At 39.0% G+C, this 6,000-nt stretch overlaps 1 protein-coding gene across 1 annotated transcript in view; it reads left to right on the top strand.

Moving 5' to 3' along the window:
• LOC129923086 (probable methyltransferase-like protein 24) overlaps nt 1-6,000 on the top strand; it is a 43,224-nt gene continuing 37,224 nt past the window's right edge. Inside the window, exon 1 of the mRNA XM_056012266.1 lies at nt 1-36. The gene's annotated coding sequence lies outside the window, so the exon portion shown is untranslated. The remainder of the gene's footprint in view (nt 37-6,000) is intronic.

Below are 6,000 nucleotides of genomic sequence, written 5' to 3'. Positions count from 1 at the left end.
TTGTCGATGAGTTTGTGTGGCAGACCCGAACGCCTTGTAATCTATCTCTCGTATTTGTTTTGGGGCTACCACCTTAGATTAACTAGTTGATAGTGGCTGCTGTTTCTCATCAATGTGTTTAGTTACAGAAAACCTAGATCTAGTATCTCGATAGTAAAGGACAATGGTGTGCACTAGGTCTTTCAATATTCGTAGTGTCGATATTTCAACGTTAAGTTTCTACACGTGTGTAAATACTCTTTCTCTCTCTCTCTCTCTCTCTCTCTCTCTCTCTCTCCCTCTTACTCATCTATCTATCTATCTATCTGTCTGTCTGTCTATGAGTCTGTCTGTCTGTGTGTCTGTCTATCTATCTATCTATCTATATGTCCGTCTGTCTATCTGTCTGTCTGTCTGTCTATTTATCTGTCTGTCTGTCTATCTATCTATTTTCCCGACTTTCTGTCTATCTATCTGGGACTATCTATCTATCTATCTATCTATCTATCTATCAATCTATCTATCTATCTATTTGCCTGTCTATCTCTATGTGAATATATATATGTCTGCCTATCTTTTTGGCTGTCATTCTATCTTTTTGTTTACAAGATTTTCTTTCTGTTTCTTTTTCTTTTCTTTCCCTATCCCTCCCGATCTCCCTCTCTGCATCCTTCTCTCTCTCTCTCTCTCTCTCTCTCGCTCTCTCTCTGTCTATCTGGGACTATCTCTTCCGATGTTTATGGCTGCTCCGTCGTCCCCCTGCACTCTGTCATAAACCCTATCGTGTTTTGTTCTAGTCTCTCGTGTGTCTTGGGGTTGATTGAGGGTACGTAACTCCAGCAGCCAGCGCGACCTATTTGTGGCCTCCAACACAAAACTATATCAGGACCACTTCAATCAATAATGTCTTTGCAATCTCCTACATACAACAGTTATCAATGGAATCGGTGGCGGGGAATAAGCTGAAATAACAAGAGGGGAAAAAAAAGGGGGGAGGGGAGGTAAGGAGGGGTAAGGGGAAACAACTCTCTAATAGTCTGGGGTTATCAAGCTTTGAATGCGCAAAAAAAATGGTGGCCGAGTGGAAGCTGAGAGGTAATGCGCTTGTCTTTCGAACCGAAGGGTCCCGTGTTCGACTCCTGGAGAAGATTGGTTTTCTTATCTTCGGGACCTTTGGGGCGCCTGAGTCCACCCAGTTCTCATTGGTACCTGACATTAGTTGCGGAAAAGCAAAGGCGTTGGGTCGTTGTGCTGACCACATGACACCCTCGTTAACCGGGGGCCACAGAAAAAAGATGACCCTGACATTATCTGTCCTATATCTATGATCTGAAAGGGAAACTTTACTTAATGAGTGGTACAGCGTTTGAAGTGTTTCGTGTTCAGGTCATTGCGACATTTTTTAAATTATGGACTTAATTTTTTTTTCTTGCTATATTGAGTATCTGAAATACCCATCTTGTCAGGTAGCCAAATTCCTCCTGCGGTATTGGAAACCTGAGATTCCATTGCTTTATTTGGGTAGCTGAAATATCACCGCTGTTTTAGGTACTTTAAAGTTCCTTTTGTATTGGTTACTTGACATATCACTACTGTTCGACGTACCTAAATGCCCCCTGTTGTATTGAGTACCTGAAAGACTACTGCTGTTTTAGGTACATGTAAGACCCCCCCCCCCCGGTCGATTGAGTACCTGAAGTAACTTAAAGAAAGGGAAAGTAGTCTTAAGTTGACCACACAACACCACTGTTACCTGTAATTTTTAAGAGCACATCATATTGATTAGTTTCCGCATGCCTCTCTGACGCCGTGGGTCACAATGGCTTTTGGCCCCGCGATTACCTGCTGACCTCTGTCCACAAAATAAAAGAGAGGATGCAACTAACGTCGGGTGGACTCAGAGACGCCCAAAGATCCCGAAATTAAAAATCTCAGTCTCCGCCAGAATTCGAACCCGGGTCCCCCGGTTTGGAAGCCAAGCGCTTTACCACTCAGCCACCGCGCCTGTACGTTTACACTAGTATAGCTCAATTCTGTACGATTTTTCCCTTTTTCTATACTAAACATAAATAATTAATTATCACTTATTAATTAATTACTTATTTAATTTTTTGATTGATTAATATAGTGCAAAGTTTCAATTTGAAAGTGGATACAAAGAAACAACATTTTTTTTAAAGCTTTTATCAACTCACAATGTCTGTCTGTCTGTCTGTCTGGTAAAAGGTTAGAACATCGTTTTTTTTCTCCCGTTCCCCATTCTTGGATCACTTTGAATATGTGCACAATTATTCATTGTACCTGACAAAACATGAATGAATAAAAAGAAGGTTACCAATTAATTAATTATTGGTGATTAACCATTTTGTTTGATATTGAAATAAGGAGAATAAATGCTACTTAATTAGAGCTGTGGATGTATATATGGATTTATTCCTCTTATTACGTTTTTCTCCAATTTCTTATTGATAAATTGACTTTTTGCTTAATTATTCATACTCCTTAACAATACATGAATCAATCCGTAAATTAAGCAATTAGCTAATCAGTACTATTTAATTTATTTTTTTATATAGCAGAAAGAAGATAAACCCTGCCATTTAAAAAATGTCAGTAATTAGCATTTCTTTCTTTTTGGTAAGCTTTGTTTTTAAAAAGTAATATTTTTTCTATTGCTTGTTAACGCTATGCCACAAAGTGGCTTAACTAGGATGCCAGGCTCAAGGGTCAGCAAGGTCTGTCGCCCATCCCTCCCCCCCCTTTCCGAAGCTCCCAGACTCAAGCAGTGTACGTAATGTATATTTGGAAATTGCGTTAGAGCACTGACCAGTAAACAAAAAACTACAAATTTATATCTAATAATAACAAAGTTAACAAACGAAAACATTATATGATATTTTCTACCCATGTGGAGGCGCGGTGGTTGAGGGGTGAAGCGCTTGGCTTACGAACGCGAGGGTCCCAGGATCAAATCCTGGAGAAGACTGGGATTTTTTTTTAATTTAGGGAGCCTATGAATTCACCCAGCTCTAACGGGCACCTGACAGTAGTTGGGGAAAAGTAAAGGCGGTTGGTCGTTGTGCTGGCCACATGATATCCTCGTTAATCGTGAGCTACAGAAACAGATGACCATTAATCTGTAGACCGCTTGGTCTGAAATGGGAACTTTTGCTTTTACTTTGATACCCATTTACGCGTTTCGGAGCCCTGGGCGTCTGCCCTTCCCCTCCCTTGCAGCCCCCACCTCGTTACGCTCCTGTTGCTACCATAAGGCAGCATTCCTGTGACAAGAGGGACAATAAGGGTGGCTACCTTTATTTATTTTATTAGAGTTGGTCCCCTTCAGTACTTGATTTAAGTCCCTGTTAACTGTTTACAATGGCCACTCTCTCTTGAGTCTTTCAACTGACCAGTGTAGTTTGAACTAAATCTCTATAATGTTTAACTAATACTTGTGTTGTACTGTTGCTGTGTTACTCAAGAGGAGTGTGCCACTGTTGTGGGAAGAGTATTTCGATAATGACCTAAGTAGACTTTATTTATTTGTTAGTACTAAGTTGGTTTATGTAAATGGTATAGGTCTACTTTTCTCTTATCCTCTCCTGTATGTTTTTTTGAAAGACATCTTTTGTTTAGATACGAGACAGTAGTGTGTCTCAAGAAGGACGTCGTATTATTGTTAATGCATGTATGATATTATTGTAAACCATCTTTTTGGTTTTTCGGCATAAGACATTATTGTGCCTCTATGATGGTGGCTCTTTAATTATATTGACCGGAAACTATCTTGCTACTTTGCTTTGTTTCATTATGTCATTTTCTTTTGTGAGCCTTTATTTCCATTTATATTTTCCATAATCTTTTTCTTTTGTTTGCAAATAAACTCCTTTTTTTTTTTTTGTTTGTTGTTGCAACTGAAATCTCAAGACTTATTACTTGTCTGTCTCAGTAGTTTTGTACATCTAGAGGCTATAGTTATTAGCCTAGATAATATAATTGGGACCACAAAGTACCACTGGACTAACTTGCCTGTACAGTACAGGTCACTGGTCTTATGACCTATCCTAATATCCACATCAGCCGCACCGCACCCCTGTTACTCGTAACCTTTACCTCTAGCAATGTGTCTTCTTCTTACAAAGCTTATTCCAACATGCTGCATGTCACTACAGGAGTGGAACCAAAACCATAGAAATTCCTTCCACACCAACACCACCGACACAATCAACAAATAAGAAAGGGGGTGGGGGCTTCAGGCGTGGGGGGAGAACGCCCTGTTTGACCTGGGAGAGGGATGGTGACCTCATTATACACGGTCACGACATTTGTGGTCCACACAGGCAATGTACCAGCTTTGTGTTATCACGCGTTTCCATCTATCAGTGTAAGAGTGTCTGATTTATCAGCGTCTTGAGACAGGACACAAAAAAACAACAACACACACACACACTAGATTTGATATACAATAGAAAGATGGCGATTAAAAAATGCTTAAATTTTGTGTGTTTTTTTTCTTGTCATTCTTTTGGTTGCCTTCAGTTTTAAGATTGACAGCTAAGACAAAGATAACACAATACAAATACGCAGGGCCGGATTTAAGCATGTGAAGGCCCCACAGTTTTTTGTAAGTTTTAAAAAAGATCCACTAATGAATAAAAATACTTGGCAAGAAATTAAGTTCTTCTAATAAATCTCGTGTTCCTTTAATTAGTTAATAGAAATACATATGTCATTAGATAGATATATGAATACATACATGTATATACATATATAATTATATATGATATTGATGTATACACATTTAGATACACTCATAACTATATACTTGTATATATGTTGTCACGGATGAATGTGTGGATGTATGTATAATCTATTTTTACACTCTGCGCGAATGACCGGAAGTGTGTTTTGTTGTCAGAGGTTGATTAGACAGAGACCAGCGTGTGTGATATGCAGTAAAGCTGATGAAAGTTTATGTGTTTGATCTAGTGGTTTCATTGTTTTATTTCGTTAACTAGAACTGAACCAGGGACACCTAGACGTAGCGAGACCTGAGGTAGACTCTATAGAGTTATTATTATAAATATAATAGGAAAGCTGTGACATATGTAATATTTATTGTGAAAAGATACATGCCATTGTGTAGATGTGTATATATATATATATATATATATATATATGTATATATATATCCATATTTTAGTTTTAAAAAAGGTGTATATGTTGGAGTTTTTAGAGGGTAAGGTCCTTGGTAGATGAACTGCCGTAAATTCAGAGCTGTACCGGTATTTATATATTCCGAGCATACTACAACTACAAGCGGACACTTCTTAATCACGACTTTGTTGCCACCCGACGTAAGATTTAAAGCGTCAGCGTTAAAATGAGAAGAAAATACTTTACAGTTTCTGACCTGTCGAAATTCCGATATGGCCCCTGTATGTTGCGTATTTTGCGTAGTATTTAATATTTAATGTAAAAAAAAACACACTTTATTTTCAAATTCCCCCTCCTCTTCCCACCCTAGCTCCGCCACTGCCTGCACATATACACATACAGACCATGTAATAAATACTGTAGGTTTAATTACTATTGTAACCTGTGTATTCCTAGTGGTGACCTACTATCGAGGACCATGCACATTTCTACGTCACGTGTCACAGGGCGATGTCAATGCGACATGCCTTGAGCTCAAATGAAACCGAGCCTCTGAGGCTTCATTAAGCCATCAAATGATTATGCACTGTGGGTCAAAATTTCTAGACGGCTACGTGCCAATGACCGGATATGACCCGCGGGTAGTAGGTGGGGCATCACTGTACAGTATTCTTTTGGGCAGTTAATATTCGAATACACCGTGACGCTTTTATTTAATATGGGATTCGAACCTAGACCGTCTCCATTATAGGTCTATTTTTTTTAAAACCGCTTTTCTATAGCTCAACTTTCATGCTTATAAGTATGCTCAATGCGCTAAGGTCCAATCTCTTTTGTGGACCAGTGGGGGGGAGGGGGTATCTG

The sequence above is a fragment of the Biomphalaria glabrata genome, chromosome 15, assembly GCF_947242115.1.
Source record: "Biomphalaria glabrata chromosome 15, xgBioGlab47.1, whole genome shotgun sequence".
Classification (NCBI taxonomy): Eukaryota; Metazoa; Mollusca; class Gastropoda; family Planorbidae; genus Biomphalaria; species Biomphalaria glabrata.
The sequence above is the reverse complement of the archived record's forward strand: the minus strand, read 5'-3'. Positions and strand labels throughout refer to the sequence as shown.